Below are 15144 nucleotides of genomic sequence, written 5' to 3' on the forward strand. Positions count from 1 at the left end.
TTTTAGGCTGCTCTGCTGTGCAGGTTGTTTCCAACCCTAACAAAACAGCTTTAGGAAGGAGCAGAGTGGAAGGTATTCCAGCACCCATTAGATGTCTGTGGGAATGAGGTGGTGAGCTGACAAAAGAGCTTATTTCTGCTGGAAAGAGCAATATTACCTGATATTCCCATCTCCTGGTTACATCCTCCATCTCTGCATTTTATACTAGCTTTGCTGCCCTGCAGACACCTCCACGAGGTAATTCTACAATTCTAATCCAGTTATACATGGTGGCAGAAAAAGTACCCAGCAAAAGAGTTGTTTCTGCAAGGTGATCCAGAGCAAGCTCACAGAGAAGCCTAGGGGGAGAAGAGCTGGCAGGAGGGATGATGGATCCCAGAGATGGGAAAAGGCAGAGACCAGACCACCCACCTGGGAGCACCAAAGCATCACAGCCATTAACTTGTGCACAGCCACAGCCCTTAGTTATTTTTTAAAATAACTCAGGATCCCATAAGCAGGTGATTCAAAGCACTGACCTAAAACTCTGCTAAGTAGGAGAGCAAAAATCTCGAGATCCCAGCGCCAGACTGGCAGTGATGAGCTCACAGCTGCATAGAAGCAGCCACAGAAGGGAGGGGAGTGAAAAAGTCACTGCCAGGAGTCAAACAGCCACTGCAGCTCCTTTTGTTAGAGATCTGATTGGGTTTTACTGAAATGGTTTGGAGGGGATCAGCTCAGGTTAGGGTAGACTGGACTTGCTTGTCTGTATGAAAGCAGCACTTCAGAGCTCACAGGAATGCGAGTATTAGCAAAGATTTTGTTAAGAAACTGAATTACAAAATCATAATCTTCTCTGGATGTCCAGGACACTACTTTTAAAAGACCTTTTTTTTTTTTTTCTTACCTTTCAAAGTTTATTTATTTTCATCAGTTGTTGTCCTGAAGCTGCCTGGTTTATCCCATATCGCAATGTTATACCCTACCTTGTAAGCTAAAGATTCTTTTTGTGGAAAGAACAAAGCTTGAGCAACTACCACAAAATTAGAAGGCCTGTTCTTAACAGTTTTTATGTAAGGATGATCCTCTCCCATAGGAGTCTCTCAAGACAAGCCATCAGCTCAGACTTACCTCGTTTCTTTTTTTACCAGCTAGCCACACAGTGTACTCTTTCTCTCGTATCACTTTCTGACTCCTATTAAACATTTTCTAAAGTCAGTTGCAGTGAATAGGAAGACGAACACAAGCACTTTCTGGATCAGGCCTTATAATGAAACAAGTGTGATTTTCCAAAATATTCCAAGGAGCTAAACCCTGGTTCTGCAGTTCATGAACTATCCTATGGCTAAAGAAGAGTCAGGATAAGTCCAAGACTTTTCAGGACATTGTTTAACTGCAATAAGACTGAATAATTTGACCTCACATGTTATAATTCCTTCCTTCAGATAAAATTCTGAATACAACCCTGAGGCAGGTGACTGCCAGCAACTTCAGTTTAGTGCAAATAAGAAAGGTAAATTCAGGTGGATTACAAATATTTTTTTTTATTGCATTAATTTAAACAATACTCATTTTCATCCTTAATAATTGTAAAATTCCTATTTCCTCTGCATTTGAGCTCAGGTCCATATTTTTCATGTTGTATTTGTAGAGTGGCAAAGTAGGAAATACTCCTGTAAAATCAGCCACAGAAACTGAACCTCCTAAATGTGAGTCGCACCAATGTAATGGGGTGCAGGTTCAATTATTTTTTTTTCTATTTCAAAGAGTATTCAAGATGCCAGAGAGTCCTCAGAAACTCTGCTTCCTCACTATATTATTTCCTTGTTTTCTGGAAGTAGTGCTAAAAGGTAGATTAGAAGGAAACTGTTTGGAAATGAAGTCAGGGATAATGCTGGATCCTGAAGGCACCGACCGAGGTGTTGTGCTTCATTTGCTGATTGCAGGAATGTTAATAATGCTTCAGTGTGCCCTGACAATTGCCAGGAGCAGAGATAACAAAACCTTATTTGTGAACTCCAGTTAATATAAAGCTCATCTGAGTTAGCACCTCAACAGAAACGCTGCTCTTAGAGATACCTTTGGCATATCAGCACATGCTGTAATCACAGAACTTGATAATATTTCTGCAGCATTTTCACAGGGAAGGAGGGGATAAAAAGAATCTTAATGAACATATATGAAGCCACACTTGTACATCACCTACATAATATTTTAAATAGCTCCTTTGGAGTTTGATCCTTTACCACTAAAGTCAATGGAAATTTTTCCTGTTCATTTAGGTAGGATCAAATTCAAAGACTTAATGTCCCACTGTGTCACTTTGGGGAAAATCTCTCCTTATTATAAGAGAGTCTTGTAATTTGGTTTCCAGCTGTAGGAGATTACTTCTTTCCCTTTCCTTTTGTATGCACTTTATGACAGAAATAAAACACTGCACAATCACAGTGCAAAACAGAAGCCCCAAGGGCATCTTACAGACACTTGTGGCTCCTTAGGAAACCTTTAAAATCTCTAAAGCCACTGTGATTGCTTTGTGCTGTTACTAAAGAACACTTTCCCACAACTGGTAAATAATGTGATATTTTGAAGGGTATTGGAATTGCTTATGGAAGGTCAGCTGCGTACACTCACCTGGAGTCACTTGTTACACTGCAGCTGAGATATAGTGGAAATATTACATCTTTAATAGCCTATGCTTCACGGAGGGATGACAAGTGCATGTGCTGTCCCACTGTCTGGTTAAAAAAAAGCCTTTTTTCATATGTGGTTTCCTTGGTTTATGTGTAATCTTTAGTAGAAGCCCATCTGGAGGAAAAATAGAAAATGAAAGCAAAAATCTGCAAACATTGAGAACTATACAGAAAATCTCAGGGAAAACAACAACAACAACAAAAACCCTAGAAAAACCAGCCAAACAAACAAAAAAACCCCAAACAGACCAAAATCCTGGAGGCCTTCTCCTCCCTTTCCTGGGGCAGCAGAGGGCTGGGTGGATGCTCTGAGCAGCCCTGGCAGCACGGCTTTCCAACCCAGGAGCTGGCAGCGCTGGTGCAGGAGCTGCATCCAGCCAGGTAAATCATGCATAAAACTGGCAGCTGCAGGAACAGATTGGCTGATTCCTGTGGATGCCACAGAGCCTGCACAGAGCTGCTGCATCCCAACAACAGCTCCTCCCTCCTCTCAGCCCTGGCACCAGGGCTGGCACTGCTGCCATGTATTTTCCCTCCCCACCACACGGGTCATTATAAAAAAAGGACAAACCCAGAATTCTACAGACAAACTTGGCAGTCTCCACTCCCTCAGAAGCTTCTTGCTGCCCATGTTCATTCCCGATAACAGAATGCACTGTGTAGTACTCCAATTTTTCTTCTTATGCATGAAGATTTTGCATGCAAAACTAATTTTCGGCATATTCTAGCCTTTAAAAATGGAATGTTTGTTGAACATTGTTCTAACAAGCAGTGTACATAAAGCATATGTATTTGACAGGAAAAATAATCTCTTCTTTCCAATCAGAGACAGTTTGCATATCTTGTGTTACATGACATCTCAGAAAAAAAGCATTCTGCTCTTTTCCTGCATTCACTTTGGTGAGATGGAAGGCATGGATTGCATATGATATTAGCAAGTCAAGATGAGCCCAAAATGAGGTATATGCATATACTGAGGTTTGAAAGGTATATAAAAAGCAAGGCTGGGGACAGAGAGAAAGAAAAATAAGGGAAGGGGAAAAAAAGGAAAAGAAATTATGCAAGGGGTTCATTTCTCATTCAGAGAGTTCTGGGTTATTCCTCATTTTGTAGCATGAAAGTGAAGAACTGAGGGGTTCAAGCTGCTTCCAGTAAAGGCACAATTCAAGTTCAGTCTCTAAACTTTGTACAAATTTTAATGGGAGCAGTAAAACATAAGCAAATGGAACTGTGAATATTGTGTCCCTGGATAACACCTGCAATAACTTGGGAGTTTCACTGAAGGGAGGAGAATAAAAAGGAGGATTAACTGATCATTCAGTGGGCAAGAAATACATCCTTGGAAGGAAATAGGTTATATTGATATTTAGGTCCAACCTCCCTGGTGTTCACACTCAGCTTAACCACATAAACTCTTTCCTCTTCTGCTCTTGCCTCTGCTTTTTGTCAAACCTACACTGTGCAGTCCTGCTCTGCAGAGTCAGGTGTCCAGAAACTGAATGAGGAGGTTCCAGCCCCTGTGCAAAGCATTGGGCTCCTGTCACTGGTAGCAGTGACCAGGAGTGGGGACTCCCTGTGACTGTGACTTGCAGGATGCTCTCACAGTTTAAAGTTGTCCTGGATGAGCAGGGAGCTGACGGCCCTGAGGAGCTTTGCTGTTAGGAGTTCCAATTTCTTGCAACACTGAGGTTTCCCTCACTGTGTGGATGCTGGTTTTGAAACTGCTCCAGCTCAGATGTTGCGTTGTCAGGCAGCAGGGACTGACATGGTCTGGATGAATTCCCTCAGTGTGTTGGATGGACACCACAATGTGGCTGCTGGGATAAACCCAGCTCATCCAGATAATCCAGTTATTTCTCTCTGGAAACTAAGAACCTCTACTATGAGGTGCTGGAGTCTGCATACCTGTCTGCATGGTCTACTGTGGCACCAAAAATGCCCAAGGTACAAAATTAATGTTTTTCACCTAGATGGATTTATGTAGCTTACCCCACACAGTTGTATTCCTTTCCCATGAGTTTAATTCTTAGAGGAGATCTAAGATTTTATCCATTACTTGATATTCATGATAGAAAATATCTTTTTTACCTGGTCTTTACCAGGCTTTTACCTGGTTTAACTCATCCCTCCAGCTCGGTGTGCAGGCAGTGTCAGCCTGAGACACACTCCATCCTGCTGTGACACCACATTTATTAATGTGATGGCTCTTTGGAGATGAGGGTGGGACAGCTCTGTAGGACAGGGGCAGGAATTACATCTCTGATGGCAGCAAAGCATTTAACAGTGAAGGAGAGGAGGGGTGATTGCAGCAAGCCTGGTGGTGAGGCAGGTGTGGGCTGAGGGTGGTTGGGCTCCCTTGGAAACACACTGCACATTTTTAGCCTTAATTGAGGAAAATTGGCAGTGCAGATCCCCTGGTGGGTTGTGTCCCCCTCCAAACTGTGATTGCCCAAGGACAATACAGCCAAGGTCGTGTTCACCTTCCTCCTGCCCTTGCCTCCTGGGGGTGGAACAGGGGCACAGAGGCTGCAAGTGCATCCTGGGTTACTTGGCTCTGCTGTGCCTTTATCCTCCGCTTTTTGCCAGAGGCGCTTTTAAGAAAGAGACACTTCGGAAAAAGCTGCATCAACTAAGTATGTTTAAATCAAAAACTCCAAAGGACAAAATATTTCCTGAGGAAAGTGCTCAGTTTGCCAAGCAATAATGAATTCACCCAAGCAAACCTCTGCAGATTCTGTCTCACTGGTGCTCTGTGTTGCCTCCCACTGATCCTGATATTGCTAGTAAAGAAGCTTTAAAAAAAAAAAAAAGCTTTCAAAATGTATACACTTACATATTCTGTTTTGTTTTTATTTAGGAGAGAAAATGATTGTGGCTGCTTGTTTGTTATGAAACTTGCTTTAGGTGGATTAACATAATAAGGGCAGTTTAAATGAATGAATTGTTCCACAAAGAATAAGGTTAAGAATTACTTAGTTGATCTCTATATTTCACAGTTAATTCCCCCCAAAGGAGTGCCTATACCTCTCTTAACATTAGCAAAGTCTACAGCCACCTGCAGCCTGGCTGGCTGAGCTTGGCTCACAGGGATGAGGATAAACGTTGTGGAGGTAGGGATATGGAAAATACTTCATTATTCTCCAGTGCTCAAAAGTACAGGTTGGCTGAGAAAAGCTAATTATTGCTTTCCCTGTGGTGCTGGAAGAATGCTTAAACCCTTTAAGAGCCCTTTGAAATTCCCAATTAATCCTTAAAAAAGGCATTTTTATCCTTTAAGGCGCTCCAAAATTATTTCTTAGTGTATGACAAGAACTTGCCAAGTGAAATGTGAATATTTCTAGTTTACTTTTTCTGCTGGTCCACCTGGTTATGGGTCCCTCCCTTAGAAAGACCTGCTGCATCTTGGAGCATTTGGCACAGGATTTTTCCCAAGCTCTCTGCCTGCTTCTTGTCAGCTGTGACCCTCCAGCTGGAGCAGGGGGAATTAAAAATGGAGATTCTCCAGAACCAGTGTGACCTTCCTAGTCACACTGGCAGGTCCTTCTGCAGCTGTTGGTAGCTTGTCTGCATAAATTATTTGCATTAGTTTCTTTGTGAATGCAACGATGGTTAAATCAGGAGACTGTTTCTTCAGAGATGATAATGCCTTCATCAAGTGGAGCTGTGAGGTATTAACTGCTTTTGAGGATCTGTTCCCTTCATGTAGACACCTGGCTCAGACAAAGGAGCCTGAGCAACACAGAAAATATGCAACAGCACAAGCATAATTACTGAGTGATGTTTTCCAAGGACACACAATAAAAAAAATAAAAAAAAAGAAAAGAAAAAAATATTATAAGCTTTTCCTATTTTTCAGAAAGCTGCATTTTCCTGTGGCTGTTACTGGCAGAACCAATGCCTCATTGCTTTTTTTAAAAAATCAGTTTAAAGTACAGAACTTTATACTTTGGAGTTAAAAATGGTATTCAGAGAGGTTTGGTGTCTTTATAGGTTAGTTGCCACTATTTTTTGTGCTCTCCCTGGGATCTAATTCTTGTATTATTTTTTGTTGTTTTAAATATAATGAGGGCTAGCTCTGATTGCCAAACACTCTGTTGGCAGGTTTGCATTCTTGTTGTATACTTTATTTATAGCTGCTGGTTCTGGGATGCATGTGAGGGGAGTCAGCTCCCTAGAAGCACAAGGGGGAACAGGGGCTGCTCCAGATCACACAGATTTTTTGGGACACAGCCAGAGTTACAAGCCGCTTTTTTCCACTCCAACATGTTCGTATTTTCCTTATCACTTGTCAGAGTCAGAACTGAGGCTTTCTTTTCCTTTTTATAAAGGAGAAAACCTTGAATAAGACAAAGGTGAAATAATCTAATTCAAGAGTGATGAGAACTTCCTTTATGCAATTCTGCCTCTATTATCACAATTCAGTCTTGGCCATTGACAGCTGAATTGCAGCCCTGACACCTGGTACACTGTTTATGAACAGGCAGAAACTCTTTCCTCCAGCATTTATGGCTCAGTACAGTGAAAATCTCACCTAAATACACACATAAATACAGAATAATCTAAATAAATGGGAAAATAGGCTGGATAGACTGAGGAAGAGTGCATGTCACCCCCTCCAGTGTGGGGATTAATTTCTCCAGCTTTGATTAAGAGAGGTCATGTGTGTCTTGTAGCATCATTGCACTGACTACTTAAGACTTGAATTAAATTAATTAACTCCAGCTCTTCTGGTTCTTCAATACCTTGCCAGATATGGGGAACCTTGGAGAAGATAACAGCAGGAGCTGAAATTCTACCTTCTTCACCCAACCTAAGTTTCCCTAGGAGAAACACCTTGAGGTTTGTTTTTTTTAAATTCACATTGGATTTTTTTTTAATCTATTTTTTTTTCTTTGCCTTGACATGCTTAGAGCTGCTCCATCTGCTTGCATTTCTTTCCCCATGTCTGAGGTTCTTGTGCTTTTGACCCCACTTGCTGTGTTTCTGAGGTCATAGCACAGCACAACAGTGCATTACTTCTTTTTATTACATTTATTGGAGGCACAGTGCACACAGAACAGTATTGGAAATGCACAACAGCAGCTTGATACTAAAGCTAAGTATTTTTCCCAGGTGTGAACACTTTTATTGTGAGAAGGAATCAACTCCAGGCTTAAACAGAACATCCAAGGTCTCCTCCCATGGCAGTAGTGAGCCTTGGTGAGTTTTGTGAAGTACTTTTGCTATCTCTTTAGGATTCTTCTTTTAAAGCATCTATTAAAAGGCTGTGCAGACTCTTTCTTAGATAAAAGAATTCTAAACCCAAGGAATTTTGAGCAACATGTTAATCTGGGGTGTTTTTCAGGAATGCACAAAAGGGAAGATGTTTTAATGAGTGAGGTTCCTGCTAATGTGACGACAGGAGCAGCTGCTGATACAAGGTCAGTTGTGCTGAGCATCAAAATAGGAATTCAGTGTTGGTTTGAAAATGTTATCATGTCAACCTGTAGGCTGCAAGAGGTGATTATTTCAGTCTTCCTCTCTTGGATTTCAGTGGACTGACAATGAAAAAGGTCTCTTTATTCATGCCCACCTTGCACAATGGTTTTGCCCATTTTAACCAGGATGTGGTTTCTTGGGGACCTGGGGTTAACTTCAGTCAGTGCATCCCCTGAAAGGGTCAGGAATTCTCTGCCCTCCTGCTCCATCCCTTTTCCATTTTCTTTTCTTGTACCTGCTCTAGGCTAGCTTGGGTCACTGATACAAAGAGATATTACCTGGCTTTTGTGGGATTGGTTTCTGACTTTTATCTTGTCTGTCTTGCTGGCTGTGTAACCCAGGATGAGGAAAGCACAGATTGTATCTGCTGGGAAGGATTACACAGCATGTGCAGCCATGAAATGGAATGGTCAGAAATTAATTCTTTTCCATGTGTCTGAGCTTCTTCATAGAGTTAATTACTCTAATTATCCACATTGGTCTGAACTTCAAAGATTCATAAGCTACTCTTGCTGAAAACAAATGCAGCTCTGAGATAGAGTTTAACTTCTTGATCTGTTTTGTTTTTTTCATTAATGCATTTGGGGTAGATCTCAGGATTCCTGCCTTCTCTTAGATTGGCATCTTAGAAGAAATCCATAAATTATGAGTGTTCCTTGGGAATGTTTAATATGGACAACTCCTAAAGTCATCAGAAAAGAGAATTGATTGCAGCTGTCACTTTTAAAAGTGTAAGAAAAAGCCAAATACATTATGTGTGGTGTAGAGTTAGTCCTTATATTTTAAAAGCTGCAGTATAAAAGTGTGGTGAGACACTTTGAAAGCAGAGTTTAGCAGGGATACTCTTTTGTCTCCCAACATTTTACAGTAGATGTGAGTGAAGAGCTTGGTCCTGAACTCTTAGTGTCAGCTCTAGTTCCTTTATGAGTTTTTAAATTTAAGGGAGTTATTTTGAACCAGAAATTATTCAATATTTGTTGAATACACACACTTAATGTGTTACACACATTTCTTGTGTGTAAATGAGAGGATGAGTGGCAAAATGTATGAGAGTTCCTACTGAGTATTTTTAAATTTCCCCTAAAGATTAGTTTCCTAAAAATAGCCACAAGAAGATGGGTGATAACTCTGAAGGGTCAAATGCAGGAATGGCATTGCCTAGTTTGACTAAGAAAATAAAAGAAGGGTGAATTGGCAGAACAGATATAGGGACAACATGTGAAACCACACAGGGAAATCCATTCTTTGACTTTATAATCAGCCTCTGACTAATCAAAGCACCAGCAGAGCTCATGCTGGTGGCCTGAGCTGCTGGGTCAGGGTTTATTTTACCTCTCTTTAGCGTAACTTCAGGGGCAAAAAGTCCTTGCACAAAAGTGTACAGCAGTGCAATTGGAAAAGCAAGCGTGGGCCTGACCTGGCGACACCGATGTTTATTTCCAATACTCTGCTTGTTCTTTGTGGAGAATGGTTTATTGATTATGTCAAGACAGGTTTGAAATGCCCCCGCAAGGCTACAGCTGCACACCACTGGTGTGCTCAGTGAACCAAGGCTGGATGTTTGACCAGGAAGTGGGATATGAGCATTGAGGGTTTGACTTGGGAGAGTTTTGATATTCAGACCAAATTCTATGGTCTAGAAAATGCTGACTTGGAATGAGTCTCTTTGCATGCATCTCATTTCTGTCCCGTGACAACTACAGAGCTGAAAGAGTAAATTAATTAGACCAGACAGCTGATAAACTAACTTTTCTAGCAGAAACTCATGTGTCTAGAAAAGCAGTGTGGATCAGCTCACTATAACAGGCTATGCTGTTAGAACCCTAAATACTGAGAATTTTAGACTTTCTATACTGACAAACACTAACTCCCCAAAGAACACTACATTTAAGCCAAGACCATAAAAAAAGCTTCCAAAACTAAATAATAAAACTGAGTCTGTAATTCAAAGAAAAGTATATTGTCTTATTTATTTAAATTTAAAAATAAATAAAATTTAAATAAAATTATTATATCCTAATTAATCAAATAAAATATATTATCACATAATAAAAAAATTAACATTTAAAATTTTGAAATCTAATAATATATATGAAACAGAATAAAATTTTTAAAACAAAATTAATCCTCCTTCTTCATAAGTTTAAGTAATATTATATAATTAAATAAAAAAATCCACATTACAAACCACAAATAATTAGTCATTAAGTTAAAAATAAAAATTATTTAAATATAATTTCTTAATTAAACAGTTTATCCTTTTAAAAACTTATATAAAAATAAAACTCAATTTTTAATTTATTAAAACAAAATACTGGAAATGCACCCACTCCCCTTGACTTGACAATGCAAATACTTCATGTTGGAGCTCTTTGGTGAAATGGCTTGTTTGAAACCTGAGCCACTGGTTCTTCTGGCATTGATCACTTGACTCTTTGGACAGGGGCTCAATTTCCTACCTAAATCCATTCTGTATCACAAGGATAACTTGTGTACCTGCTTGAAGGCTGCACTGCTGCATGGTGCCTCTATGACATGAATATACAAATGCACAAAGGGTGTTTTGGATTGTGTAAAGTACCCAAATAACACTCCAGGGTTTGCTCAAGGATTTCTTGTTCTCCTCTGTAATTTTATTCAGGATGTGTTTACTACAGTTACTGGATTATGACCCATACATATATATGTTTATTTGGAATTCCATTTTGGTCTACTCCAGATCCCATTAGCATAAAAAGATCCCCAGAGCTTGCTAGAGTAGTTCATGGCATGTAAATTAGCAAACGCTGCAATTCTGTCAAAACTCCTAATATTTTACACCATGAATGTTATTACACATGCCAGCTCTCTTTCAGCATTTTAATTCTTTGATTTGGTTATGTCCAAGACTAAGATTATGCACCATCCATTTTCCCCAAAATCATTAATCAAAGCTCATTAACTATATAAATGGGTTTAAATTTTACAGATTTCTAAACTATGATTTTTAGTTTCCATGTCAAAGTTTTCTGTGGCTGACTGGAACCATTCAGCACTTAGGTTTGTGAATGGCTTTAACAGGTGAGGGAGCCTTTTCTGGCTCAATGGAATTCTGGTTTTCCATCCATTTGAATATGGAAAATGAACTCCCAAAGTGAAATCTATATTTTCAAATAGGTGAAGCTTTGAAGGGAAAATAACTTTCTGAACAAGTCCAAGAGTAGGAGAGATAAGATGTGAATGAATCCCCAAGAAAATGGCAAATCAATCCAAAATGTGTGCCTTTGAAAGCAATCCTGAGGATAGGGATTAAACCTAGGCTCCCGCCTACTTTAGATTAAATTGGAGTCTAAAGTTTGGCTGCTAAATTCAGAAAAGAAAAGGCGTTTTATGCTTACGTTGGATTGAGCATATTAAATAAGCTTGGTTGTATTTCCCATTTAAATTCTTCTGAAATTTTGATTTTATCTGGACTTCGAATGCTTCCTTCATTTAACCCAGCCTCATTAAGATAGGAATAAATGGATTTTGGAGTGTTTAAAAGAAAATATTTGAGGTTATGGGATTTATAAGGGATCCTGCTTGGTATGAAGGTGCTCCAGGAGCTGGTACCACAGCTGGGAATGGAGGAAGGGCTTTGCAGTGTCCTGGTGTAACATCTACACCCAACAGCATCAGGGGAGTGGGAAAGGTGTTTGAGCTCTAAGGGGCTTCAGAAAACCTTCAATTCCTGAACTAACTTGAGGCAAACTTGCCACACAACCACTCCTTCATATCTATAAATAATTTACGTAATCTTCTTTGAAAAAGCATTTGAGGAATTTGTCAGGGTTGACTGTAGAGCTTTGTTTTCAGGTACAACTTTTTCAGCTGCTGCAGGCATTTCTGCTCACTGCAAAGCTTTTGGATGACATTATTTTTATATCTGTTCTAGCTCAGGTAACACAGCCAAGGTGCAACTCTAGGGCTGGACTTGTGATCTCCTGGGCTGCCTGAGACATGCTTATTCTGGAAGTTCATCAGCATAATTAATTGCTGTAAAATACAGTGTGTGTTGGCTGGTGTGAGATTGGTTTTCAGCATCTCATGGACAAGAGTAAGAATGAAGATTTCTTATGAGGAAGAATTCTTGTTATATTAGTAAAATATATTGGGAGATTGTCAGCAAGAGCATAGATAATTTGGGATTGAACCCTGAAGTGGCAGATTTTACTGTATAACTATAACTGGTGGATGAAGTATGTGACTCTCTCCCTGTTCTGTCTGAAATTTGCTTTATTTCTCAGCATTTTGTTGTTCAACACTCAAAACTGAGCTGATGTAACAGCAAACAATATCTGTGTATTTTATATATTGCATTCCAGGCGAGAGGAGAGGAAAACAACACTGGGCAGACTGTGAAGCAGGCAAATAGAACTGAAGAAATATGAAATAGCTTTGATAGCTGCTCGCTCAACAGATGTAAACTGAGGGCTGCTATCTGAACAATTGTATGATTTATGCATTGTGGAATGGTTTATGATTTAAAGTTTTCACAAGCCTGTCTTAAGATCTTTTCAATCTTTCTGTACCTTGGTGTAACTTAAAAAAAATAAACTTCCTGACAGCATATGGTATCTTTTCACATATGCCCAGCTAAATAATCCAGCCCTCAAAGAAAGAGATGTTAAGTGAACAACGTGAAAAATGGTTCTGGAGACTTGCAGTGTGCTGGTATAAATTCGGTCAGCCCATTCTGACTTGTAAATTCAAAGCAACCGACAAGTTTTGACTTCTTAGGAAACAAGAACTTGAACTGAAATAAATTATTCAGGATGCATCCCATGCTTATCTTTATGTACATAATTTTCCCTGTCCAAATAATTTAACAATTTAAAGGCCATGCTTGTATTGCTGTTTTTAGGACATCATCAGATTTTTTTTCCCTTGGTGTACCAGTTAACCTGCTGTGCTTTTGATGAGTTTATCCCAATAATTTATATACATGTCTATAAAAATGGATTTAGCCATGCTTACTGCTGTGTGCTTCCCACTCAGGTAGCTGTCATAAAATTGGAGGCAGTTCAGTATTTTTGTGAACCTACCAAATATTACCATTATTATCAACTTGTCTACATCTTCTATGACCTTACAGCAAGAATTATTTAAGCACAGGGCAGCCCCCCCTCCAAAATCTAGTTACTATTCCAAGGTGCTTCATAGCAGGTGAATTATGATGAGTTTGGAAGGGGAATAGTGAAGTACTTTTAAAGATATTTCTAAAGTGTTACTCCCAAGAGTACAATGTGATCTAGAAGTGCTTGTTTGGAAAACCCAAGTGGTGGCAACCAGTGTTGTGGAGCGAGCAGGGTGGGTTAGTGAAATGTCTTTATAGCAGCACTGTGGCTGTAGATCAGTGGAGCAGGAATGCTTTGGGGGCTGTGCTGTACCTGGGGCCCAAGAGCTGGGAGCATGGCCTTAGGGCAAGAGGAAAAGTCACATCCCCAAAATATCCTGTGGGTTAGTTTGTGCAGAACTTTAATTTTAAGTCTACAGCTGGTTTCTAAGCACATTATGAGGTGGAATTGCACTGTATATTTGAACCAAATTAATTTCAGAAAATACTAGGCTCTCTTGCTTTATCATCCCAAACATCTTTTGAGAATAAAACTCTGAGTCCTTCTAACATGTAGAGTAGCCTTTGCCTTGGTGTAAATCACCTCCCATGCTGTTACTGAGCACTTCCCACTTCTGCCAGGCATCCCTGCAATCTGCAATGGACAGGAAAATAAGGGGTCATATTTTGTAAATAACTATTTTTATTCTTTAAAACTTCTTTTAACCATTAGTCTGATATTTTTAGAGAGCAAACACTCCTGTCAGCAAAGTAAATCAAAGTTGTACCTTGATACACTCCCTACTTTCTATTGAGAATGCTACAAAGTCACTTTTTTGTGCATGATAGATGAGGAATCTGAATATCTGAATCCCCATCTATCTTCAGTGTTTACAATAATTGTACCATTATTAATAGGTAATGACATACGTTGTGTGCACTCAGAATTTCTTAAAAATTGGAAAACCAATGCAAGTAAAAGATGTACTAAAAATGAGGAGTTTGGAATAGCTCTGGTGGCAGGGATAGAAGGAACTGTGGCTACAGGCCAATTTTGAATAGAAAACAGCAGTTTATAAAAGGGTTTTTTCAATCAAAATGTGAATATATCATAGCAAGGGAGAGAGTTGTTGGGGAAATTCAATACTGGAGTAATTTAATGGTTGAGAGAAACTTCAGAAAATATTTAGTGCTGCCTCTGAAAAGGAAGAAAGGATACTGGTCCTATCACTAAAATAACATTTTTTCTCCCACTTGTATTTTCTAAATACGATATCACTACAGGAATAACATGGGTGTAGCAAAGGATGATTCTTTCCTTGTGGATGACTTGATATCGTGGCTAATTCGAGATGTTTTCAGCCAGTATTTAACATCTCATTATCTAAGCCTACTGCAGAAGATCAAAGGAAACACTTAACAGCTAAATGAAATGCTTCCCAAACAACAGCAAAAATAAATCCAGCAGAAAATGAACGTAAGACATGATATTTCTGCTTTAGAAAGGAATCAGGAAAATATCAGTTTAATGAAATACCACAACTAGAGTGCTGAAAATCACCCTCACTCAAATCAATGTTGTCTGTCTGCAACCCCCACCGACACTTCTTCAGCTGCAAACATTTTCCAGAGTGGCTAAGGAGCTGATTAACAGTGCAGGTTTATAGAGACAAGCTCGTGTCAATTAAGCCCCAGGAGGGGCCATCAATTAGTGTCAGTCAGGCAAACCATTTACCACTTAAATTAACATAATGAAAAATGGTGCTCAGTCATTCAAGGTTCAAGAAACTTTTTCCATCCAAAAGACATTATTTTTCAGTAAAAGCCTTGCAGCCATGAAGAATACTTTTTCTTGCAAAATAGTAAAATAGTTGTATGAAGAGTTGTCTTTTTTTTGTTATTGTTGTTGAACTATTGTTT

At 39.4% G+C, this 15144-nt stretch overlaps 2 long non-coding RNA genes across 2 annotated transcripts in view; both read left to right on the forward strand.

The window, feature by feature from the left end:
• Positions 1–15144, forward strand: part of LOC135309481 (uncharacterized) — a 175871-nt gene that overhangs the window by 112737 nt on the left and 47990 nt on the right. The gene's annotated exons all lie outside the window — the stretch shown is intronic.
• Positions 7783–12549, forward strand: LOC135308489 (uncharacterized). Its single transcript, XR_010368907.1, has 3 exons — positions 7783–7871; positions 8017–8092; positions 12494–12549. It is a non-coding gene; the product is annotated as an uncharacterized LOC135308489 (long non-coding RNA).

This window comes from Passer domesticus, chromosome 10 (genome assembly GCF_036417665.1).
Source record: "Passer domesticus isolate bPasDom1 chromosome 10, bPasDom1.hap1, whole genome shotgun sequence".
NCBI classification, from domain to species: domain Eukaryota; kingdom Metazoa; phylum Chordata; class Aves; order Passeriformes; family Passeridae; genus Passer; species Passer domesticus.